This window comes from Aquarana catesbeiana, linkage group LG01 (assembly GCF_042186555.1).
Source record: "Aquarana catesbeiana isolate 2022-GZ linkage group LG01, ASM4218655v1, whole genome shotgun sequence".
Taxonomy (NCBI): Eukaryota; Metazoa; Chordata; class Amphibia; order Anura; family Ranidae; genus Aquarana; species Aquarana catesbeiana.
The window spans coordinates 428,250,776-428,277,979 of NC_133324.1; the positions used below are offsets into that span (position 1 = coordinate 428,250,776).

The following is a 27,204-nucleotide window of genomic DNA, read 5'->3' on the forward strand; positions in this document are numbered from 1 at the left end:
TCCCCTCTGCTCCATGGCTTGACCACACCAGCGTTCATATTCTGTAAAACCCGGAGGGTTAGGTTTGTTTTTCCAAATGGAGTGAATGAAGCTAGAAATCTGGTGGAATCTATACCTTTCCGAACAAGAGATCACTAGTTTCTTTTCAAAATGTTTAAGGGGTAAAGGGCCCATGCAGGAGAAGAAATTTCTAATGCGGTACACACCCCTGTCTAGCCACCACTTGAATGCTCTAATGTCCATGCCAAGCTAAAAAAGAGGGTTTCGAAATAGATGAGCTAGTGGTTGGAACTCAGAGACCAGGGAGGGAAGCTTTCTTAGCACATCCCACATGAAGAGTGAATGTGAGAGGGTTGGAGAAAGGATGGGGGGTCTACTTTTGGGGGGGCACCATAACAAATAATCCAGGGTAAACGTAGGCTCTAAAAAAAGAAAAAAGACCCTAAGGTCAACGCTGCGTTCAATAATTAGCAAATAATAAAGAGTGTGGAGCAGCCAGCACCCGAAGTTTCAATACCACAAAACTTCTAATATAATAAATAATGCAATCAGTGAGGCGCTAAAAATTAAAAAAATATTTGAACTAAAAAAATACCAAGAATTATTGAAATAAGCCCAAAAAAATGATTTGCAAGTTGGATAATAAATTTGAGAAGAGTAAATCTAAAATACAGCAACAAACATAATAGTGAAATACTCAAATAGTAATATTCTAATAATATAATCAACAATTAGCCCAAAAAAAAGAAAAAAATGCAAAAAAAGAAAAAATAGGAAAAAAGAAAACTAAAGCAATGTCCCAAAGTGATCCTTAAGAAAATCCATAAATAGTGTGCCTCCACAGGAGAAAAGATGAATTGCAGGAAAACAGAAGCTGTGACTCCAATCTTCCTAACACGGATTAATATGCATTCAGGTCAACACCCAAAAGTGAGGTAGCTTGCTTACCAAAACGCCATGACTGCTGCTAACAGTCTCTCCCAGCACAGGGAGTTTTGAAAGTCTCCCCAGAACTTATTAATCTCCAGGTCAGCCGTTCTTTCTATTCATGCTCAGAAATAGAAAATAGAAACTTCCATAGTGCAGTATATCAATTCAATCTTATTTATTAAATGAAAGATTTGCACTTACAAAAACGATGTGTCATCAAAAGCATTAAAGTCTCATGTAAAGCTGTGGTGTCTCTATTCGCTTCTCCCTATTCCCATATCATTCGTCTCACCACCGTTGAGGAAGGCTGGCGTGATGACGTTACTGTCTGAGGCTCCACCCTACGTGTTTCGTCATTAACGGACGTCTTCTGGGGATCGGCCGAATGGATGTGTCATCACTACGAAGATGTATATATACCCCTACGGCGCCATTTTTACTACTGGCGACCGAGGCAGTATCATATACGAAACAGTACCGAATCCACCTTAACCACTTCAATACCCGTGTATAGTAATATGACGACCACAGATAGGATCTCCCATCCTGGGTGGCCGTCATATGACATCCTGGGCTTCCTGGCCGTCTAGGGTGCGCATGCCCGGCGGCCGCGATGTCTGCCGGGCACCCGCGATTGCCCATTAACCGAGCAGGACCGTGCATCTGTGTGTGTAAACACACAGATCTACGTCCTGTCAGGTGAGAGGAGACCGATCTGTGTTCCCAGTACAGAGGAACACTGATCGGTCTCCTCCCCTTGTGAGTCCCCTCCCCCTACAGTTAGAATCACTCCCCTAGGAAACACATTTAACCCCTCGTGTCCCCCCAGTGGTTAACCTCTTCCCTGCCTGTCACATTTATACAGTAATCAAATTTCATAGCATTGATCGCTGTATAAATGTGAATGGTCCCAAAAATGTGCCAAAAGTGTCCGATGTGTCCACCATAATGTCGCAGTCATGAAAAAAAAAAAAAAACGCAGATCGCTGCTATTACTAGTAAAAAATAAATAAATACATTTTTTTTAAAAATGCCATAAACCTATCCCGTATCTTATAGACACTTTATAACGTTTGCGCAAACCAATCAATATAAGCTTATTGCGATTTTTTTACCAAAAATATGTAGAAGAATACGTATCGGCCTAAACTGAGGAAAACATTTTTTTTTTTAATTGGGATATTTATTATAGCAAAAGGTAAAAAATATTGTGTTTTTTTCAAAATTGTTGCTCTTCTTTTGTTTATAGCGCAAAAAATAAAAACCGCAGAGGTGATCAAATACCACCAAAAGAAAGCTCTATTTGTGGGGAAAAAAGGACGTCAATTTTGTTTGGGTACAGCGCTGCACGACCGCTTAATTGTCATTTAAAATGCAACAGTGCTGAAAACTAAAAATTGGTCTGGGAAGGAAGGGGGTGAAAATGCATAGACCCCCTAAGACATTATCCTTTTTTCACTCAATGAAAGGCTTTTTTCCCTGCCGGAGATGTAGTGTTTGTGAGATTAATGGGCTTAGAGGGAGGAAGCACGAGACCTTCCAATCTACAAATAAAACCTACGATATTGAATCATTTATAACCTGTACTACAAAATTAGTGGTTTATATGATCCAATGTCCATGTTCAAAACAATATATAGGCCGTACTAAAAGAGAGTTACATGTACGTCTAGCTGAACATGTTGGTAACATAAAACGAGGTTTTAAAAAACACAACTTATCTAGGCACTATGACAAATACCATGACCGACAGTTGAAAGGAACACTGTTTTTTGGCCATTGATATGGCCTGTCCACATTGGAGGGGTACTCACATGGTTAGATCCATCTCAAGGCTTGAGACCAGATGGATTTTTAATATGAGAAGTTTTGTACCCTTTGGCCTCAACAAAGATTGGGACATTAATTGTTTTATAAATAACTCCTAAATTTGTCTTCAACTAATTTTTATGGTTTTTAGCAGTGGTCTAATAAAATTCCCTTTATTTTTAATTTTTTATTTATTATTTTTTATTTGTTTATTGTATGAGTATCAATATTCATTGCACATATCCATAACTATGAATTAATTTATTCATGTAGTCTCATTTCTATCGAGCTGACGGTGTCACTATTAAAATTTCTGTGCTTCCCCCTCCCTTCGCGTTCATTAGCCTCCTTTTTACAATTCTCTCCTTGGTTTTTGTCTTTTCGCCACTAGATGGCGTTGATATCCATTGTTTCTATTCCCCTATTTCTATTAGTAGCCAGTACTTCAGATGGATTCGGTACTCTTTCGTATATACTGCCCCGGTTGCCAGTAGTAAAAATGGCACCGTAGGGGTATATATACACCTTCGTAGTGATGACACATCCATTCGGCCAATCCCCAGAAGACGTCCGTTCGTGACGAAACGCGTAGGGTGGAGCCTCGGACGGTAACGTCATCACGCCAGCCTTCCGCGACGGTGGTGAGATGAATGATTTGGGAATAGGGAGAAGCGAATAGAGACACCACAGCTTTACACGAGACTTTAATGCTTTTGATGACACATCGTTTTTGTAAGTGCAAATCTTTCTTTTATTAAATAAGATTGAATTGATATACTGCACTATGGAAGTTTCTATTTTCTATTTCTGAGCATGAATAGAAAGAACAGCTGATCTGGAGATTAAAAAGTTCTGGGGAGACTTTCAAAATTCCCTGTGCTGGGAGAGACTGTTAGCAGCAGTCATGGCGTTTTGGTAAGCAAGCTACCTGACTTTTGGTTGTTGACCTGAACGCATGTTAATCCGTATTAGGAAGATTGGAGTCACAGCTTCTGTTTTCCTGCAATTCACCTTTTCTCCTGTGGAGGCACACTATTTATGGATTTTCTTAAGGATCACTTTGGGACATTGCTTTAGTTTTCTTTTATCCTATTTTTTCTTTTTTGGATTTTTTCTTTTTTTTTGGGCTAATTGATGATTATATTATTAGAATATCACTATTTGAGTATTTCACTATTATGTTTGTTGCTGTATTTTAGATTTACTCTTCTCAAATTTATTATCCAACTTGCAAATCATTTTTTTGGGCTTATTTCAATAACTCTTGGTATTTTTTTAGTTCAAATATTTTTTTAATTGTTAGCGCCACACTGATTGCATTATTTAAACTTAGGTACTGCTTGTCGCTCTATAGCTATCCAGTCTGGCTTCTCAGTTTTGAAGTATATGGTAGATAATTGTGCTAACTGTGTGGCCTGGTAATACCATACGAGATTCGGAAGTCCCAAACCCCCTTGTGAGGGAAGATTAAAAAGATTGCGGGGCGAGAGGAGAGGACCATTCTTGTGCCATATGAATTTAGTGACGTGTGAGACTTTTACACAGCCTGGCCACATACAGAGGCCCATCAGTGAAGTAGCACCTTCAGGCATTCTACAAGCATAAATTACACATCACATTTCTCAACCACCTATTACACTTTTGAGGGCCCTGGAGCACCAGCACAATGGAAACGCCCACAAAATGACCCCATTTTGAAAAGCAAACACCCCAACGTATAATCTGTGAGGCATTATGAGTCTTTTGAACGGTTCATTTCTTTCCAGAAGTTTTTGGAAAATGTGGGAAAAAAAATGAAAACGCATTTTTTTTCCACAAAGTTGTCCACTTTTAAGATATTTTCAACACATAGCATGTACATAGCAAAAAATGACACCTCAAAATACATTCTGCTACTCCTCTTGAGTATGGTGATACCACATGTGTGAGACTTTTACACAGCCTGACCACATACAGAGGCCCACCATTGAAGTAGCACCTTCAGGCATTCTACAAGCATCTAATTTCCTGACAACCTATCATTTTTGAAGGCCCTTCATATTTCTAACACATAGCATTTACATACCAAAAATTACACTCCAAAATAAACTCTATTGAGGAAAGGGTAAAAAAAAAAGTATTACCTGTGGTTTTAGTAGTGTCCCCAGAGGAGAGAACTGGTCCAGACAGCAGGCAGCAGGCAGGGATGTGCTTAGCAACAACAATAGTAATTATCCAGGCAGCAGGCAGAAATATTGTCTATGGTCAGCACAAGGATATCGTCAGCACAGCCAAAGCATTTGTCCATAGAAATTGTCCAGGCAGAGACAGCCAGCACAGCCATAATATTGGTCCTGGTACACCGTTACCTGCCTGCACTCATTATTGTACCACTCTCCAGCCCTTCGTAAACATACTGCCTCTTGCTACAGCTAATTATTTCCATAGTCCAGGTAGCAGGCAGAGGTAAGGTCAGTTTATGCTGCAGGCAGAGGCATGATGGCAGTAAGTCAGCAGCAGGCTGAGGGCCGCAATCAGGTAAGACCTGTGCACAGGGATAGAGGTTTCGACCCATCCAAATCTCTATGAAATCTCCGGACTCCAGACCCTAATCCAGAAATTACGAAACCCGGACACAAAAAAATAGTTTTCTCCATCCAGAAAAACATTTCTGGAGCCCCTCACAAGTCAGACCTCTGTGTACTACAGTAGCAGGGCAACAGATCAGTCCAAGCGGTAGACAAAAGCATAGTCCATAAAACAGGCCAGGGTCAGTTCATGTGCAAGCAGTCCAAGCGGTTGGCAGAGGCATAGTCAAAAAACAGGCCAGGGTCAGTTCACGACATGGAAGGCAGTGGCATGGTTATTTGAGGAAGCATGGGAAATGGTCAGCACAGATTATGAAAATGGGGAAATGGTTAAGAATATAAGCTAATATTTTAGGGATGTGTGATATAGTCTGAAGCATTCACCAATGCAAAGGCTGGGTTCGGAGGGACACTGGGGACAATGGTAGCTGGTATCTCTTCAAAATCCTTTTTTGCTGCATACTCAAAATCTTTTTTGGCGTCTTCGGCCTGCTTCAGATGGTGGAATGTTGTCAGGGAAGTGGTGTTCATGAAGTCGGCTAACAACATTAGAGAGAAGGTTTTCTGGGGGGGGGGGGGGTCTTTGATGGTAGATGAGGGACGTGACAACTTCTTTCATGAATTTGAGGTAGTGGGCAGGGCTTTCTGTGGATTTGGTGTGAATTATGTAGGCATTATAAATGGCCAAATTAATTAAATAGATTGCTACTTTCTTGTACCAGAAACGGGACCTCCTTTTTGATAAGTAGGGCTGAAGCATTTGGTCATTGAAATCCACCCCCTCATGTAGAGATTGTAATCTTGTACACATGTTGGCTTTTCAATGGGACCTCATCTTCTCTGATCTTCTACTGTAGTGTCATCGTGGATGGTGGACATCATGTACATATTCCTGATATCCTTCCACCTCAAGGCCAGCACTTCGTTGAATCTTAAAGTTGCTCTTACTCCCCTTCACAATTTCTTATTCACTATGGCTTGTGGGAAGCCCTTCCTATTCTTTCTGGAGGTTCCACAGGCCAGGGTATCTGCGAGGTATAGGGGTTTTAAAAGGGGCAGGCTGGTGTAGAAGTTATCCAGGTATATGTGCTAACCTTTCTTCAGCAGTGGGTATGCCAGGTCCCATACAATTTTACCAGTTGTGCCCATGTAGGCCAGGCACTCAGGGGGCTGGAGCTGGGAATCTCTTCCTTTGTATATGTGGAACGCATACAGATTTCCCGTGACTCTGTATTTGGCCCTTTTGCTAGGAATGTATTGCTTTATTCCTAGCCAGCCTGAAAAGGGTACCAGAGACTCATCTACACATATATGCTGATCGAGGACATAGAGTTCTGCAAATCGTTGGGAAAAGAAATTAATGAGTGGGCGAATTTTATATAAACAAACTAGCAATAAGTAGCAGCGCTAATTACCTAAAAAACGTACACCAGAAATGATATATAGAGTGACATATATGATTAAATATATGTGAATACACAACAGCCCATAAACTAAATGGGTTAAATACACATAAAAAAAAACACTCTAAAAAGGCATCATCAAGTCCATTTAGATATAAATGAGGAATTATATAATCCTGTGATAGTATCTCCCAAGTGATGTTTGCTGGGTAAACAAATGAGTCCTCCACCGCACCACTGTGATAACACCAGTAAATATATATGTTTACCACAAGGCAAGCTCAAATAAGCTTGTGACCTTAACCCGGTCGGGGCCTTTAAAAAGAAGGGATGAATGGAGGCGATGATCCACCACACCACATAGACAAGGAGATGGTCAGCCCCAGCTGAGTGATCCCAACTAGTACATGCCAGGTATATGAAAATAGTGGAAGCTTTGCCCACATATGGTGTTCATTACTATAAAGTAAAGGACAAGCAAGGAATTCCCTGGTGGTTGGGAATAAGCTTCAAGGGAATTGGACAGTACGATATCCAAGACAAAATAAAGCCAAGAAAGTGTCTATGAAAAGTTTTACGGGGACGACTCCTCTATGTGGTGTGGTGGATCATCGCCTCCATTCATCCCTTCTTTTTAAAGGCCCCGACCGGGTTAAGGTCACAAGCTTATTTGAGCTTGCCTTGTGGTAAGCATATATATTTACTGGTGTTATCACAGTGGTGCGGTGGAGGACTCATTTGTTTACCCAGCAAACATCACTTGGGAGATACTATCACAGGATTATATAATTCCTCATTTATATCTAAATGGACTTGATGATGCCTTTTTAGAGTGTTTTTTTTTATGTGTATTTAACCCATTTAGTTTATGGGCTGTTGTGTATTCACATATATTTAATCATATATGTCACTCTATATATCATTTCTGGTGTACGTTTTTTAGGTAATTAGCGCTGCTACTTATTGCTAGTTGGTTTGTTGGGTGTGTATCTCACTTGTAGCGGCAGCTTTTTGGATATAATTTTTTTCAATAATAATATTTTTTTCAATATTTGCTATTATTCACTTTATAATTCATCACAGCGCGGTATTTACTGTTTATATGGTCTTGAATTTTATATAATTTATCATAATTTGGATGATTTTGGGGAGGTCACTGGGTGTTGTCATTGAAATGAAGAAATCACATTATCATCTCGTATTGGGACCTGGACATTACGGAAGAATAAATGGGCATGTGGTGGATGGGGTTGGTGGACCAATAGGCATGTCCTTAATTTTTTTGTAAGCCCCATGTATATGGTGAGGTCCATAAACACTTTGAACTCCTCCAGAATCAAATCCTTCCACTCAAACGGACGGGCGTATAATGATTGGGGGTTGTTGGAAATATGCTGCTGGGCATATAAATTGGTCTGGTCCACGATGAATTGCAGCAAAGTGTCGGGCAAAAATAAATAAAAACAAACGATTTCAGTAAAATTTTGGGCATTGGATTGCATGCCTGGCTGTGCGGTGAAAGGGGGAATTCTTGCTGATCCTGAGTCTGAAGGCAGCCATGTTGGATTGGCAAGACCAGCTGGAAGATGTGTAGCGGCCCTGGGTCTTGGGGGACGTGGCACTCCAGTGCTGGTAGTTGGGGGATTTGAAGTTCCTGTGCTGGCATTTGCATGTGATGCTGCAGCAATGCTGGTACTGGGCCTGGGAATTTCTTGTGGTCTTTCGCTGGCGGCAGCGCTGGTAGTGGGCCTTTGGTTTTGGGGTCTATCGCCAGTGGCAGCACTGGTACTGGGCCTGGAAATTTAATCCTGGGGTATATTGCTGGTGGCTGCCTGGTTTCCAGAGCCCATGCCCTTTAAGGAGGGATCCATTCTTCCTCTGCTTCATTTGCTGATCCACTACTATCGATTGATTCAAATGCTGAATTTGATTCACAGTCTGAATTGGCATTTGAATCTGATGAGAACTCCCCGCTGCTCTCATCAGTCATGGAGAGGATCTGGAATGCCTCCTCACTTGAATATCATTTTTTGGACATTTTTCTGATGGGCTGTGCGACGGGTGACAGGTGATGGGTGACAGGTGACGGTCACTAATTGGCAACAGGTGATGGTCACTGATGGGTGACATGTGACAGGTGATGGTCACTGGTGGGTGACAGGTGACGGTCACTGGTGGGTGACAGGTGACGGGTGATGGTCACTGGTGGGTGACAGGTGACAGATAACAGTCACTGATTGGTGACAGGTGACGGTCACTGGTGGGTGACAGGTGACACGTGACGGTCACTGGTAGGTGACAGGTGACGGGTGACAGTCACTGATGGCAGTCTCTGATGGTGACTGGTGCACTTTATAGGACTGATAGGGGACAGATGAGGGTCACGGATGGGTCACAGATAATGGTCACTGATGGCGGTCACTGTCGATGGTCACTGATTGGTGACAGGTGCACCGCCGACGGCAGTCTCTGTCAATGACAGGTGCACTTTATGAGCACTGATGGGTGACAGGTACACTTTGCAGGCACTGATGGGTGACAGGTGCACTTTTATAAGCACCGATGTGGTGACTGTTGGGTGACAGCTGTTATTGTGTGTGTGTGGGGGCGATGTGACAGGTTCTCTTTACTGTGTTGTTAGTGCAATACGCTACAATACATAGTTACATAGTAGGTGAGGTTGAAAAAAGACACAAGTCCATCAAGTCCAACCTACGTGTGATTATATGTCAGTATTACATTGTATATCCCTGTATGTTGCAGTCGTTCAGGTGCTTATCTAATAGTTTCTTGAAACTATCAATGCCCCCCGCTGAGACCACCACCTGTGGAAGGGAATTCCACATCCTTGCCGCTCTTACAGTAAAGAACACTCTATATAGTTTAAGGTTAAACCTCTTTTCTTCTAATTTTAATGAATGGCCACGAGTCTTGTTAAACTCGCTTCTGCAAAAAAGTTTTATCCCTATTGTGGGATCACCAGTGTGGTATTTGTATATTGAAATCATATCCCCTCTTAAGCGTCTCTTCTCCAGAGAGAATACGTTCAGTGCTCGCAATCTTTCCTCATAACTAATATCCTCCAGACCCTTTATTAGCTTTGTTGCCCTTCTTTGTACTCGGTCTATTTCCAGCGCATCCCTCCTGGGGACTGGTGCCCAGAACTGGACAGCACACTCTAGGTGCAGCCGGACCAAAGTCTTGTAGAGCGGGAGAATTATCATTTTATCTCTGGAATTAATCCCCTTTTTAATGCATGACAATATTCTGTTTGCTTTGTTAGCAGCAGCTTGGCATTGCATGCCATTGCTGAGCTTATCATCTACTAGGACCCCCAGGTCCTTTTCCATCCTAGATTCCCCCAGAGGTTCTCCCCCCAGTGTATAGATTGCATACATATTTTTGCCACCCAAATGCATTATTTTACATTTTTCTACATTGAACCACATTTGCCATGTAGTTGCCCACCCCGTTAATTTGTTCAGATCTTTTTGTAAGGTTTACACATCCTGCAGGGAAGTTATTGCCCTGCTTAGCTTAGTATCGTCTGTAAATACAGAGATAGGATTGGTCCCAGCACAGAACCCTGGGGGACCCCACTACCCACCCCTGACCATTCTGAGTACTCCCCATTTATCACCACCCTTTGAACTCGCCCTTGTAGCCAGTTTTCAATCCATGTACTCACCCTATGGTCCATGGAAACGGACCTTATTTTGTACAGTAAACATTTATGGGGAACTGTGTCAAATGCTTTTGCAAAATCCAGATACACCACGTCTACCGGCCTTCCTTTATCTAGATGGCAACTCACCTCCTCATAGAAGGTTAATAGATTGGTTTGGCAAGAACAATTCTTCATGAATCCATGCTGATTACTGCTAATGATACTGTTCTCATTACTAAAATCTTGTATATAGTCTCTTATCATCCCCTCCCAAGAGTTTAAATACTATTGATTAGGGATGAGCTTCGAGTTCGAGTCGAACTCATGTTCGACTCGAACATTGGCTGTTGGCAAGTTCGCCGAACAGCGAACAATTTGGGGTGTTCGCGGCAAATTCGAATGCCGCGGAACACCCTTTAAAAGTCTATGGGAGAAATCAAAAGTGCTAATTTTAAAGGCTAATATGCAAGTTATTGTCATAAAAAGTGTTTGGGGACCTGGGTCCTGCCCCAGGGGACATGGATCAATGCAAAAAAAAGTTTTAAAAACGGCCGTTTTTTCAGGAGCAGTGATTTTAATAATGCTTAAAGTCAATCAATAAAAGTGTAATATCCCTTTAAATTTCGTACCTGGGGGGTGTCTATAGTATGCCTGTAAAGGGGCGCATGTTTCCTGTGTTTAGAACAGTCTGACAGCAAAATGACATTTTGAAGGAAAAAACTCATTTAAAACTACCCGCGGCTATTGCATTGCCGACAATACACATAGAAGTTCATTGATAAAAACGGCATGGGAATTCCCCAAAGGGGAACCCCGAACCAAAATTAAAAAAAAAAAATGACGTGGGAGTCCCCCTAAATTCCATACCAGGCCCTTCAGGTCTGATATGGATATTAAGGGGAACCCCGAGCAAAATTTAAAAAAAAAATGACGTGGGGTTCCCCCTAAATTTCATACCAGACCCTTCAGGTCTGGTATGGATTTTAAGGGGAACCCCGCGCCAAAAAAAAAAAAAAAAAAAAGGCGTGGGGTCCCCCCAAAAATCCATACCAGACCCTTATCCGAGCACGCAACCTGGCAGGCCGCAGGAAAAGAGGGGGGACGAGAGTGCGGCCCCCCCACCCTCCTGAACCGTACCAGGCCACATGCCCTCAACATTGGGAGGGTGCTTTGGGGTAGCCCCCCAAAACACCTTGTCCCCATGTTGATGAGGACAAGGGCCTCATCCCCACAACCCTGGCCGGTGGTTGTGGGGGTCTGCGGGCGGGGGGCTTATCGGAATCTGGAAGCCCCCTTTAACAAGGTGACCCCCAGATCCCGGCCCCCCCCTGTGTGAAATGGTAAGGGGGTACTTATACCCCTACCATTTCACGAAAAAAGTGTCAAAAATGTTAAAAATGACAAGAGACAGTTTTTGACAATTCCTTTATTTAAATGCTTCTTCTTTCTTCTATCTTCCTTCATCTTCTGGTTCTTCTGGCTCTTCCTCCGGCGTTCTCGTCCAGCATCTCCTCCGCGGCGTCTTCTATCTTCTTCTCCTCGGGCCGCTCCGCACCCATGGCATGGGGGGGAGGCTCCCGCTCTTCTCTTCTTCTTTTCTTCTCTTCTTCTCTTCTTCATTTTCTTCTCCGGGCCGCTCCGCAATCCATGCTGGCATGGAGGGAGGCTCCCGCTGTGTGACGGCGCTCCTCGTCTGACAGTTCTTAAATAACGGGGGGCGGGGCCACCCGGTGACCCCGCCCCCCTCTGACGCACGGTGACTTGACGGGACTTCCCTGTGACGTCACGGGGAATGCCACAGGGAAGTCCCGTCATGTCCCGTGCGTCAGAGGGGGGCGGGGTCACCGGGTGGCCCCGCCCCCCCGTTATTTAAGAACTGTCAGACGAGGAGCGCCGTCACACAGCGGGAGCCTCCCTCCATGCCAGCATGGATTGCGGAGCGGCCCGGAGAAGAAAATGAAGAAGAGAAGAGGAGAAGAAAAGAAGAAGAGAAGAGCGGGAGCCTCCCCCCCATGCCATGGGTGCGGAGCGGCCCGAGGAGAAGAAGATAGAAGACGCCGCGGAGGAGATGCTGGACGAGAACGCCGGAGGAAGAACCAGAAGAGCCAGAAGAACCAGAAGAACCAGAAGAACCAGAAGATGAAGGAAGATAGAAGCCAGGGTTGTGGGGATGAGGCCAGGGTTGTGGGGATGAGGCCCTTGTCCTCATCAACATGGGGACAAGGTGTTTTGGGGGGCTACCCCAAAGCACCCTCCCAATGTTGAGGGCATGTGGCCTGGTACGGTTCAGGAGGGAGGGGGGGCCGCACTCTCGTCCCCCCCTCTTTTCCTGCGGCCTGCCAGGTTGCGTGCTCGGATAAGGGTCTGGTATGGATTTTTGGGGGGACCCCACGCCGTTTTTTTTTTTTTTTTTTTGGCGCGGGGTTTCCCTTAAAATCCATACCAGACCTGAAGGGTCTGGTATGGAATTTAGGGGGAACCCCACGTCATTTTTTTTTTTTAATTTTGGCTGGGGTTCCCCTTAATATCCATACCAGACCTGAAGGGCCTGGTATGGAATTTAGGAGGACTCCCACGTCATTTTTTTTTTAAATTTTGGTTCAGGGTTCCCCTTTGGGGAATTCCCATGCCGTTTTTATCAATGAACTTCTATGTGTATTGTCGGCAATGCAATAGCCGCGGGTAGTTTTAAATGAGTTTTTTCCTTCAAAATGTCATTTTGCTCTCAGACTGTTCTAAACACAGGAAACATGCGCCCCTTTACAGGCATACTATAGACACCCCCCAGGTACGAAATTTAAAGGGATATTACACTTTTATTGTTTGACTTTAAGCATTATTAAAATCACTGCTCCTGAAAAAACGGCCGTTTTTAAAACTTTTTTTTGCATTGATCCATGTCCCCTGGGGCAGGACCCAGGTCCCCAAACACTTTTTATGACAATAACTTGCATATTAGCCTTTAAAATTAGCACTTTTGTTTATTCATGTTCGTGTCCCATAGACTTTAACGGTGTTCGCGTGTTCGAACGAACTTTTTTCCTGTTCGCATGTTCTGGTGCGAACCGAACAGGGGGGTGTTCGGCTCATCCCTACTATTGATGTTAGGCTAACTGGTCTGTAATTCCCAAACATGTATTTTGTGCCTTTTTTTAAATATTGGTGCTACATTGGCTTTTCTCCAATCAGCTGGTACCATTCCAGTCAGTAGACTGTCTGAGAATACTACCTTGGAGGTCCTTTTCCTCAATTTAGCTCCTAAGTCCCTAAAATCTTTCTTTAGGACACTCCATCTGCCTCTTGACTTTGTCATTGGTGCCAACATGCACCATGACAGCTGGGTCTTCCCCAGCCCCTCCCAGTAATCTGTCCACCAGATCCATGATGTGCCGAACCCAAGCGCTCGGTAGACAACATATTGTTGTTACAGATTGGCCTCTCTGTCCTTCTAAGAACTGAGTACCCTACCACCAGAATCTGTCTTTTCTTTCCCTTCGCTCCTCCCCACTCTCACTGGAGGAGTTCTTCCCCCAGCAGCTAGGAGAGTCCCTCAGCTCCAGCAGTGCTGGTCCCTGACTGGTTTCACTAATGTCACTCAATGGATCGTACTTATTGGGATGCTCCAGCCCTGGATCGGACTCCCTGGCACTTCCCTCTACCCTTCCTGACTGTCACCCATCTACTCTTTGCTAGTGCCTGCACCTCTTTGTCTCCACCCACCTCTGCGTTGGCCCCTGCCGGCACCTGCCGTGTACATTCCTGGCTCTCCTTTAGTATAGAGGGACTTCTCAGTGCTGACAGTCGCTTCCCCAGATTCAGAACCTGGGCTTCCAGGGAAACAATGCGCTTACATTTTGCACAGCAGTATTCACCCTCGATCGGATGATCAAGGAACGCATACATGCCGCAAGATGTACAACGAGTCACCTCTCCACACCCGCCGGGCATCATACCTATTAAATTTAATGAGGATTAGGGATTATACCCTGTCCGAATTACCTAACAACTAGCTTCCTGACACTAATACTCAGCAAGACAATACACAGGTACTCAACAAGACAATACACAGGTACTTTCAGACCTATGTGCACTCGCAGACCTATGTGCTCTCACAATACACAAGTACACAGTACACAATACACAAGTACTAACGATCCACACACACTACACTCAGGTACTCACACTACACAGGTACTATGACCCCTGTTATAACCTCCTGTTTTCAACTCTGGTTTTTAACTCACCACTTAATCCAGTTCCACTTGGACAGAGTTCCAGCAAGCTCAAAGATGAGCAGGCTCACAATGAGTTCTACAGAAGGTTATATAGGCCTCAAGCACCTGTGACCAATTAACCACTCCCCTTAATTAGTAGGCTGAAGGAAGCAAAGAAAAAAAAGCTGTTTAAAAAGTGTCAGAAAAAAGGTGTTAAAAAGCTACAAGGAAAAGCCCCAAAAAGAACCTAAAAATGCAACCCAGCAATCACCAGCAGTCAAAAAGCAAGACTTGTTCACTCCTCACTCAAGGTCCCCAGTGTTTAGCTTCCAACCAGCAGTCTGGCAATTTCAGATGTGCTCTACACAAGATTATATAGGCCTCAAGCACCTGTGACCAATTAACAATTCCCCTTAATTAGTAGGCTGAAGGAAGCAAAGAAAAAAAAAGCTGTTTAAAAAGTGTCAGGAAAAGGTGTTAAAAAGCTACAAGGAAAAGCCCCAAAAAAGAACCTAAAAATGCAACCGAGCAATCACCAGCAGTCAAAAAGCAAGACTTGTTCATTCTCTACTCAAGGTCCCCACTGTTTAGCTTCCAACCAGCAGTCTGGCAATCACTACTCCTGGCCCTTCTCACACTGGAAATGGTGTGTGAGGAGAGAAGAGCCAGTAACAGCTAGTAACCGGTCTATGTTTATGAATGAATGGATCACAGCCCATCACGTGGTAAGCAGCCGCCAGCCATTGGCTATTTACCCTTGTCGGTGACAAGCAGTGTTCCTGGGAACACCCTGCCACCGACATGACCGCGCTGCTCCCGATCACATGCATGCGCAGTCTTAAGCGGGGGATATCCATTTCTGATTGGCCGTGATGTAATCGTGCTTGATCACATGATGAACAGCCATGCCCAATGGCTGTTCACCCCTATCGGTGATGCGTTGTGTCTCGGGGACACGGCACCACCAACAATGCAGGGCTGCATGCCCACGATCACGCGCATGCCCTGTGCTAATGGGCCGCTGTCATATGCGTCATTGGCTGACAGCTGATCACGTAGTAAGGGGCCAGGATCGACCCTTTGAGACTCGACTGATCACAGATCCGAGTAAAGACTCGGTAATCACAGAGCGCATCATGTGCGACCCGCAGGGTCAGGCAAACTTCACTTGCTTGGAAGGACATCCATGGACACCCTCCTGGCAATTAAGGCCCGCACTGCAGCCATCTTTTGGCTATAGCGCGGGCACCAAGTAGTTAAATGGGAAAAAAACAAAAACAAATTTCTTCATCAGTTTAGGCCAATATATGTAGTCTTCTACATATTTTTGCTAAAAAAATTGAAATAAGCATATATTGGTTTGCGTAAAAGTTATAGCGTCTACAAAATAGAGGACAGATTTATGCCATTTGTATTACTTATTTATTTTTTACTAGTAATGGCGGTGATCAGTGATTTTTAGTGGGACTGCAACATTGTGGCAGACAGATCGGACATCTGACATTTTTGACACTTCTTTGGGAACCAGTGACATTAGTGGTTCCCAAAGGTGACTTGACGGGACTTCCCTGTGACATCACGGGGAATGCCACAGGGAAGTCCCATCATGTCCCGTGCATCAGAGGGGGGCGGGGTCACTGGATGGCCCCGCCCCCGTTATTTAAGAACCGTCAGAAGAGGAGACGCGTCACACAGCAGGAGCCTCCCTCCATGCCAGCATGGATGCGGAGAGGCCTGGAGAAGAAGATGAAGAAGAGAAGAAGATGAAGAGAAGAGCGGGAGCCTCCCCCCATGCCATGGGTGCGGAGCGGCCCGAGGAGAAGAAGATAGAAGACACCGCGGAGGAGATGCTGGACGAGAACACTGGAGGAAGAACCAGAAGAACAAGAAGAAGAAGAAGAAGAAGAAGAAGAAGAAAAAGAAGAAGAAGATGAAGAAAGATAGAAGAAAGAAGCATTTAAATAAAGGAATTGTCAAAAACTGTCTCTTGTCATTTTTAACATTTTTGACAGTTTTTTAGTGAAATGGTAGGGGTACAAGTACCCCCTTACCATTTCACACAGGGGGGGCCGGGATCTGGGGGTCCCCTTGTTAAAGGGGGCTTCCAGATTCCAATAAGCCCCCCGCCCGCAGACCCCCACAACCACCGGCCAGGGTTGTGAGGATGAGGCCCTTGTCCTCATCAACATGGGGACAAGGTGTTTTGGGGGCTACCCCAAAGCACCCTCCCAATGTTGAGGGCATGTGGCCTGGTACGGTTTAGGAGGGGGGCACTCTCTCGTCCCCCCCTCTTTTCCTGCGGCCTGCCAGGTTGCGTGCTCGGATAAGGGTCTGGTATGGATTTTTGGGGGGACCCCACGCCATTTTTTTAAATTTTGGTGTGGGGTTCCCCTTAAAATCTATATCAGACCTGAAGGGTCTGGTATGGAATTTAGGGGGACCCCCACGTCATTTTTTTTTAAAATTTTGGCCGGAGTTCCCCTTAATATCCATACCAGACCTGAAGGGCCTGGTATGGAATTTAGGGGGACCCCCACGTCATTTTTTTTTTAAATTTTGGTTCGGGGTTCCCCTGTGGGGAATTTGCATGCCGTTTTTATCAATTAACTTTTATGTGTATTGTCGGACCGGCAATGCAATAGCCGCGAGTAGTTTTAAATGACTTTTTTCCTTTGAAATGTCATTTTGCTGTCAGACTGTTCTAAACCTGGGAAACATGCGCCCCTTTACAGGCATACTATAGACACCCCCTAGCTACAAAATTTAAAGGGATATTACACTTTTATTGTTTGACTTTAAGCATTATTAAAATCACTGCTCCTGAAAAAACGGCCGTTTTTAAAACTTTTTTTGCATTGATCCATGTCCCCTGGGGCAGGACCCAGGTCCCCAAACACTTTTTATGACAATAACTTGCATATAAGCCTTTAAAATTAGCACTTTTGATTTCTCCCATAGACTTTTAAAGGGTGTTCCGCGGCATTCGAATTTGCCGCGAACACCCCAAATTGTTCGCTGTTCGGCAAACTTGCGGACAGCCAATGTTCGAGTCGAACATGAGTTCGACTCGAATTTAAAGCTCATCCCTAACTGACAACAGAATAACTAAAGTACACTATAGCACACTAACTCGGTAGTAGCACTGAACAGAGCCCTGTCTGTCTCTCTCCAAGCCAATATCACACTGCAAATGCCCGATATGGGGAGAATATTTTTATGGAGTGGGGCGGGACTAAGGACACTAAACCATGATTGGATAGAGTAATTATTACTTTCTCCAATCATGGCTCTGACAGTGCTCTGTGTCCTGATTGAGCAAAACTTTCATTGCCTCATCAAATCAGGGCTTCCAATGCACCGTGCGGCGACACAGTGCATTGTGATCATTCAGCGATACGAACAAATGATCGAACACCCACGATAATATGGGTAATCTTTTCAAACGGGCAAAAAGCCAACGTTTGGCCTGAACTCATGCTCGGGCTGTGCCATTTGCCATTATATATATATGTATATACATATATATATAATTTATTTATTAAGTAGCATGAGGTAAGGCTATACCCCTGTCAGATTTTTTTTATTTCTCTATGTTGCAACTTCTGTCTAGTGAATCTTTCTAATGAAGCCCAGGAGATTAAAAACCCCACGGGAGTGATAACCTGTCCCCACTCTATCCAAAACTAGAGAAAATGTTTAATACACATTTATATATTTTTGTGTTTTAGATATATAAGATACCTGTCTATAATACACTATATTACCAAAAGTATTGGGAGGACAGCCTTTACACGCAAATGAACTTTAATGGAATCCCGGTCTTAGTCCATAGGGTTCAATCATGAGTTGGCCCACCCTTTGCAACTATAACAGCTTCAACTCTTCTGGGAAGGCTGTTCACAAGGTTTAGGAGTGTGTCTATGGGAATGTTTGACCATTCTTCCAGAAGCGCATTTGTGAGGTCAGGCACTGATGTGGATGAGAAGGCTTTGCAAGCAGTCTCTGCTCTAATTCATCCCAAAGGTGTTCTATAGGGTTGAGGTCAGGACTCTGTGCTGGCCAGTCAAGTTCCTCCACCCCAAACTTGCTCATCTGTGTCTTTATGGACCTTCTTTTTGTGTACTGGTGTGCAGTCATGTTGGAACAGGAACGGGCCATCCCCAAACTGTTCCCACAAAGTTGGAAGCATTAAATTGTCCAAAATGTCTTGGTATGCTGACGCCTTAAAGCGGGAGTCCCGCAAAATTTTTTTTTTTTAAAGTCAGCAGCTGCAAATACTGCAGCTGCTCACTTTTAAAATAAGGGCACTCACCTGTCCCGGGGTCCAGCAATGTCGGCACCCGAGACCGAACCATTTAAGAGTTCCATTCATTGGAACTGAGAGGCCAGGCCCAACCCCTGAAAAACAACCCCACACCATAATCCCCCTCCACCAAATTATTTAATCCAGTGCACAAAGCAAGGTCCATAAAGACATGGATGACTAAGTTTGGGGTGGAGGAACTTGACTGGCCAGCACAGAGTCCTGACCTCAACCCGATAGAACACATTTGGGATGATTTAGAGCAGAGATTTATAGCCAGGCCTTTTCATTCACATCAGTGCCTAACCTCACAAATGCACTTCTGGAAGAACGGTCAAACATTCCCATAGACACACTCCTAAACCTTGTGGACAGCCTTCCCAGAAAAGTTGAAGCTGTTATAGCTGCAAAGGTTGGGCCAACTCAATATTGAACCCTAGAGACTAATGCCCCGTACACACGGTCGGACTTTGTTCGGACATTCCGACAACAAAATCCTAGGAGTTTTTCCGACGGATGTTGGCTCAAACTTGTTTTGCCTACACACGGTCGCACAAAGTTGTCGGAATTTCCGATCGCCAAGAACGTGGTGACGTACACCACGTACGACGAGACTAGAAAAGGCCGGTTCAGAACCAAGCGCGGCACCCTTTGGGCTCCTTTTGCTAATCTCGTGTTAGTAAAAGTTTGGTGAGAGACGATTCGCGCTTTTTCAGACTCGTGGCTTTCAGATCGTTTTCTGCCATTCAGTTTGTGCTTGTGGGTTTGTATCTGCTCTTCAGTGCGTGCATAAAGTTCCGCGTGACTTTAGGTAGTCATTGTATTCTTGTTCGTTCGTTACTGGTTTTCAGGTCACTCTTCACAGGCCTTGCTGTTCTTCAGTGCGTTCTGTTACTTCGTTCTGAGCAGCCATGTTTCGTATGCATACTCCTCATACAGTTCGTGCTGTGCGGGGGCTTGGTGTTGGGGTCCTGACCTTGACACAAATCCAGTCCATGAACAGGGTGGGGAGGAGTTCATGGACCAAGAATTGGTTGCTTCAGCGTGACCAGTTCTCTCATATGCCTTTGCTCCGTGATATCCGTGAGAATAATCCTGATGATTTCAGGAACTTTCTCAGGATGACGGACCCCGTGTTTCACAGTTTGTTGGCTTCGCTGACCCCCTATATCAGCAGGCAGGATACCTGCATGAGGCAAGACATCACTCCGGAGCAGAGGTTGGTCGCTACCTTGCGGTATTTGGCCACAGGGAGAAGTCTGCAGGACCTCAAGTTCTCGACAGGCCTCTCCCCCCAGGCTCTTCTTTGTGGACATTTACTGCTTGTGTTTGTTTTAGCTGACCCTGACAGAAATGTGTGGAGTGCAGAAAATGTCGTGATTGTGTAACCTTATACAAAGCACTGTTGGCTGTTATTTACTAAATGCAAAGACACTTTTCAATACAAGTGCACTTGCAACTGCACTTGTAGTGCAAAGAGGATTTCCCCTTAGGAAATTACCCCCATTTTCTCATAAAACAACAATTACATCACCCCAAAAGTGTTGTAGTGTTGAGACAATAATCCACACATTCTTGATTAACAATCTTTTTAATACCTGCACAATCACATGTGCATTTACCAAAGGTTTTTCTGACAAACCAACATGTTTGTTGTATACCAATTTTTGTGGTGTCATTATCCAAAATCAAAATGTGCATTTTATAGAAAACAGGCCTGTGTAAAACCAACAAGAAAGACACAAATCTTGATCTTACAAAGTTCACATTTGGTAGAACTGGAAGGCAATATCAGACATGAGTATTTAGGAACTGTGTTTGATATTGCGTTCAGATGGGGGGAAATCACCCCTGGAAAAGCCAAAATTTGGAAGATGCACACAAATTTCACAATGTCAACATGTGCTATCTGCCATCACGGGGGATCAAGGGACGTGTTTTGGGGGAGAAAGCCCTTCCTCACCGCTACTTTATAATTGAGGAAGGGGTTGCACCCCCAAAACGCGTCCATTGATCTCCCGTGATGGCAGATAGCACATGTTGACACATTGTGTGCATCCTCCAAATTTGGCTTTGGGAAAAATCACAAAAACATTTCGCACATTGTAGCAGACAAAAGAAGAAAGTGATTTTGAGGGGTTTTAAACTCGCCCCAAAACATCAATGATGTTTTTATATTTTGGAATAACATCATTGATGTTTTGCTTGATGTTTTCCAATTGTAAATTACACCCCATGATCGCCCCGATCACGATCTGGGCACTTTCTGATGTGAAAGGATCTTCATCCACAACCTCACGATCACCTAAAAAGAGAGGAAACCCAAAATAAATTAGGTCTAAAAAAAATGCCGCCATCCATCTCTTATCTGAGCCTGTGGTCGCAGACACTCACCTGTTGTGGTGACTAGTTCCACCACGTCTTCTTCCTCCTGCTCATCTTGTGTTGGGTGGATTTCCCCTTCTTCCAGAGGGGGGGGGGCTCTGGTCTCCTCGGATGAGGGGTGTCCTCCGAGTCTTTTCTCCCCTATGTAAAACAAAAATGGTATAATTAGCACACAGATATTTGATGGCAGAACTAGAAATAGGAAACATTGCTTGGAAGTAGGTTACAATTGTCTATTTTAGCCGAGTTCCAAGATGTAGCTTTTTTAGTGTCCTTTGTCAACCTGCAATACTTTACCTGTTTGGTACAAGCTTCACAGATGTAGCCCCCCCTATAGTATACACTGGAGCACCTGTGTGGCCCCCCTAATAAAAATGGTGTTCTTGTGTCCCACACTAGTGCTCCAGCGTCCAGATGTGAAAACAGCTGCTCAGTGTCCTCTCCTTACTCAGAATCTAGTTTGCATTTCATTCTAGTAACAAAGCCATCTACACAACCAAATTCTTTGAAGACAAGTATAGGGCCTCAAAATGGTGGCCAAATGCATATGGCCTAAACAATGGTATTTTATAGTCCAAAATAAAAATGTGTGATCCGAACGAATAATGTGCCCATGAACATGAAAGTTGCCATTTTAAACTGTGCAACAGTTCCTAAAAGCACATGGAGCAGCACGAACGTAATAAACACAAAAAGAATAGGAACACAGCACAACTACTTACTTTTTTGCAGCACTCTCCGGATCTTTCTGTACTGCTCATGTTCTCGTAATTTCAGGTCCGACCACCGCTTCCTGAGCTGATCTTTCGATCGTCGTACCCTGAATTTCCGGTGCAGACTCCTGACCACTTTCGCCATGATCTTGGCCTTTCGGACATTGGGGTTGGGGTAAGGCCCATACTTTCCATCATAGTCGGCCTTCTTCAGGATGTCCACCATCTCCAACATCTCCCCAAAGGACATATTTGAGTCCTTTAATCTCCTTCTGGATTGGGACGATTCAGGCTCCGGCCTTTCCTCCCCCTCCTCCTCGTTGCTGTACTTAGCACGATCCTGCTGTCTATCCGCCATGTGCTCTTCCTCCACTGCGCCAAATGAAAAGGGGCGGGGAATAGAATAGAAAGAACGTCGGGGGCGGGCGGAGTTATACGCATGCGCAGTGTGTATAAATCGTAACGCGCGCGTCTTACGTACGATCTGTGAGCGGAGGAAGGAGCATCGGAGACGCCGATCGTGCTAACGAAGGTAGGATCTAAACTTGGGCCTATACTGCTTCGAAATGGAAGCCTATATTGTAACAAGATTAGGGGAGTTTGGCCTGACATTAGGGTTTGTCTTGTGTTGTGTCTTGCAGAGAAAATGGATGGGTTCAACGACCACAATTTCCTGCCCCTGTTTATTGACAAGTACAGGAAGCTGCCCTGTCTGTGGCAGGTGAGACACCCCCACTATAACCATAAACAAAAGAGGCAGGCAGCACTGGAGAAACTGCTGGAGTTGGTGAAGCCGGTGGTACCCACAGCAACCATCCCTTATTTAAAAGCTAAAATTGGTGGCCTGAGGAGCACATATCTTAGGGAGCGCAAGAAGGTCACAGATTCCCAGAGATTCAGAGCTGCAGCAGATGATGTTTATGTCCCCAGGCTGTGGTACTATGAGAGACTGCGATTTCTGTCAGACCACACTGAAGTCAGGGAATCCCTCTCTACTCTTCCTTCCACGCTTCCTTCCATCCCAGCTGAGGCTTCCGATGTCCAACCTGGGCCTTCCAGCCAGGAAGAAGTGGAGGAGCCCAGCTGGAGTCAGGTATAGCATTCTTCTACAGATTTCTGGTCAATAAATAAATGATGTTTACTAGATGTTATTATTGATCATTAATTGCTGATTAAAAAAAGTGTTTGACATATCAATAGACAGTAGTGGGTACCCAAAATTGGGACAAGAATGCAAAATGCTGTGCTCAGAAGGATAGTCTGTTATTTTTGTTAACATTGAATTTGCAGCAGTCAGGAGTTGAAAATTGTGTGTGATTGATGTAAAAAAAACTTAAACTATGTCCCTTTTTCATACACAGGAAGACCTCAGCCAGGAGGAGGTTGTGGAATGTGGCAGTAAGGAGGAGGCGGAGATTATTAGTGTCAGCCAGGAGGAGGCGGGGATTAGTGGCAGCCAGGAGGAGGCGGGGATTAGTGTCAGCCAAGAGAAGCCTGGGACAAGTCGCAGCCTGACTGAGTCTCAGGTTCCTCCCCTCCACCTTCCATACAAAAGGGCCAGGAAGGACACTCCCAGTCCTGTGCAGGATTCAGCATACAGGCTGATCCAGGAGGCTTTGGTGTCCCTCAGAGCCTTCCCCAGTCCTGAAGAGGCCTTTGCCTGCATGGCTGCCACCAAATTGCTGGGCATGCAGGAGGGCCAATGCAAGATCTCTGAGGACCTGATTTATAAAGTCCTACATAAGGGGGAGAGTGGGGAAATGACACACAAGACGGATGTCATTGAGATCGACGATCCTCCTCCTCCTCCTGCTGCCACAACTCCACCACCACAGCCAAAGCCTGTAAGGAAGCGTGGAAGGAAGACCAAAGAGTGATGACCCTGGGTTCAGTCTGGTCTGACAGAAGATGCAGTCTCTTGTATGACCACAGCCTGGGGACACAGATGTCATCTGCTGCTGTTCATGATCTCTGGGACTTCTGGACCAGACTGCCCTCCCTTAGATAAGGACTCCTCAGGCCACCAATTTTGCTTTTAAATAATTGATGTCTGCCCTGGGGGTCCAAGGCTTCGCCCCTTTCTGCAGTTTCTCCAGCGTTGCCTCCCTCTTTGTTTAGTTGTGACCCCTTAATAAAATTTTTTAGGTAAATTCTACTCTCCTGTGTGTGTTTTCATCCAAAAAGGACAGTTTGTTGGTGACGATTCAGGTACATTTCTAAAGTACAATGTTAAATTAACAAGGGACAACAACACCAAACAATCTCCTACAGATTAAATAGAACAACATATCAATGGTGTTGTGGGAACTTGTCACAAAAAACACACAAACATTTTCGGGAGTACAAATCAAAATCACCAAAAAAAAAAATTAAAAGAGACAAACACAAAAAAAGATTCTATATTAAAGTAAAAAAAAAAAAAAAAAATTATGTTGTCAGATGTGAGAAATCAAAATATATTGGAGGGAATCCCGATAAATAGTAACGAAAGAAGTTTGTGAGAAGTGTGTGTGAATATGAGCATCAAAACTACTTAATTCTTGTCACATTATAAAGAAGAAGAGAGTGCGCTGTATTAAACCATTTTGAACATTGCAGCGTGACGAAAGTGCTGTATCCATTGCGAACGCTAAGTTTACCAGAACGAGCTGTCCCGTGTCGGAATTTCTTCTGAGCATGCGTGGCACTTTGTGCGTCGGAACAGGCCACACACGGTCGGAATTGATGCGATCGGATTTTGTTGTCGGAAAATTTTATCTCCTGCTGTCCAACTTTGTATGTCGGAAAATCCGATGGAAAATGTCCGATGGAGCCCACACACGGTCGGAATTTCCGACAACACGCTCCAATCGGACAATGTCCATCGGAAAATCCGACCGTGTGTACAGGGCATAAGACTGGGATGCCATTAAAGTTCATGTGCGTGTAAAGGCAGGTGTCCCAATACTTTTGGTAATATAGTGTATGAGCTGTATATAAATATAGAGGATATAGACAATAAAACTGAAATCACAAAATATCAATAAGCGAAACAGTTCACTGCAATATAATCACCAAATTAGGTATTTTGTTGACTGTTTTATTGCAGGCAGTGAAATCATAGGGAACTATTGGCCCAAATTCCCTATAGTATCTTCACCAGGGTTTGTCTAGAGGAGGAAAACCAGAAGGACCTAGAGGAATGTAGCAGCCCCTGAACAAAGCAAGCTATAGATCGATACATTTCAAATGAAAATTCTTAGGCTAGGTCTTAGGAAAATTTAAAAAAAAATTATCTCAGAGCATTGTCAGAACATTCAAATGTAATTCAAAAGATTTCTTTTGCTTTTAACATTGGATTTTGGAATGAATGGACTTTACCAAATAAAAACCACATACACTGTTAAATTTGTTTATTCAAGAAAAATTTCCATCCTGCTCCTTCAAATTTACTTGTCACTGCAGTTAAAAATGAATGGTGATTTGAGCTACTAATGGTTAGAAAAATGAACAAACTTTCTCGGAACACTCTTTTCCAATAATGTTCATTCAAAATTCAACTCATCTATGGCCAGCTTAAGTTTTTACAGGTAAAGTGCTTTATTAATGTTCATGCCTGGAGACACCATCTAATATGCCCACATTTCCTGCTCTTTCCTCTTTGAGTAATCAGCCACCAATATGTCTTGAGAGTCCAGTACATGTATTAATGGATACTGCAACTTTTTTGTTTAATATATAACATCAAGATTCTGAGGGCACTTGGAAATCATCAGTACACTTATTCAATGAAACACTGCAAGTGGCAAAGGGCTGAATGCAAACTGTAGTACCAAGAACAAGCAATCAGAATTTGTAATTGAAATATGGTGAAATAGTGTAAATACCCATGCTATGGTATCGTGTAAATAAATAGTGAATTAATAATAAATATACTAAGAAGCTGCTTCTATCGTTTAACCGGTTCCCGACAGGCGCACGCTGATGTAGGTCGGCAGAATGGCACAGCTGGGCAAATGGACTTACAGGTACGTCCATTTGAATTCCCCGCCATGCCATTGCGTGCGGGCTGGCCGGGAGCTCCATGAGTCGGGTCGCGGGTCCCGCGGACTTGATCGCCGCTGGGATGCCCGCGATCGCCTCACGGAGAGGACGAACGGGGAGATGCTGATGTAAACAGCATCTCCCCGTTCTGCCTAGTGACAAGTGTCACTGATCACAGCTCCCTGTCATCGGGAGCAGTGATCAGCGTAGTGACACACACAGCCCATCCCCCCTACAGTTAGAATCACTCCCCTAGGACACACTTAACCCCTCCCCACACCCTAGTGGTTAACCCCTTCACTGCCAGTGTCATTTACACAGTAATCAGTGCATTTTTACATTTTTAATCGCACTGATCTCTGTATAAATGACAACGGTCCCAAAAATGTGTCAAAAATGTCCGACATGTCGCCATAATGTCGCAGTCACAATAAAAATCGCTGATCACTGACATTACTAGTAAAAAAAAAAATTATTAATAAAAATGCCATAAAACTATCCCCTATTTTGTAAACGCTATAACTTTTGCGCAAATAAATCAATAAACACTTATTGCAATTTTTTTTTTACCAAAAATATGTAGAAGAATACGATCGACCTAAACTGAGGAAAAAAATGTTTTTTTATATATTTTTGGGGGATATTTATTATAGCAAAATGTAAAAAATAATGCATTTTTTTCAAAATTGTCGCTCTTATTTTGTTTATAGCGCAAAAAATAAAAATTGCAGAGGTGATCAAATACCACCAAAAGAAATCTCTATTTGTGGGAAAAAAAGGACGTCAATTTTGTTTGAGAGCAACGTCGCACGACCGCGCAATTGTCAGTTAAAGCGACGCAGTGCCGAATCGCAAAAAGTGCTCTGGTCAGGAAGGGAGTAAAATCTTCTGGAGCTGAAGCGGTTAAGGTAAAAAACACTAAAAGGATAATGACAGTGTTATACTTAGCGCTGGTTTGCTGTTGGTTAGTGCTAGAGTTAAGTAAAATTTTTACATACATTTAGTCTACTTAGAAAAAAATAGGTGGAAGCTGTCAATGATATGTTTTTTTCCCAAGCAGTCTATATGGCAATTTTGAAGGTTAACTTCAACAAAATTTTATCAGATGTGAAGTCATTAACTTAGTAGTGCAATCAATTATGTCAAAAGCATTGTACTCATCCTTAGTAACTGCATTGTTATTTGAGTAC

General features: G+C 43.9%; 1 protein-coding gene across 11 annotated transcripts in view; it reads left to right on the forward strand.

Moving 5' to 3' along the window:
* LINGO2 (leucine rich repeat and Ig domain containing 2) overlaps window positions 1–27,204 on the forward strand; it is a 3,171,904-nt gene that overhangs the window by 1,876,730 nt on the left and 1,267,970 nt on the right. The window contains exon 1 of one of the 11 annotated variants that reach the window (XM_073635815.1): window positions 26,729–26,922. The exons of the other annotated variants lie outside the window; for them this stretch is intronic. The gene's annotated coding sequence lies outside the window, so the exon portion shown is untranslated. Of the gene's footprint in view, window positions 1–26,728; window positions 26,923–27,204 lie in introns of those variants that run through there. 11 annotated transcript variants of the gene reach the window in all.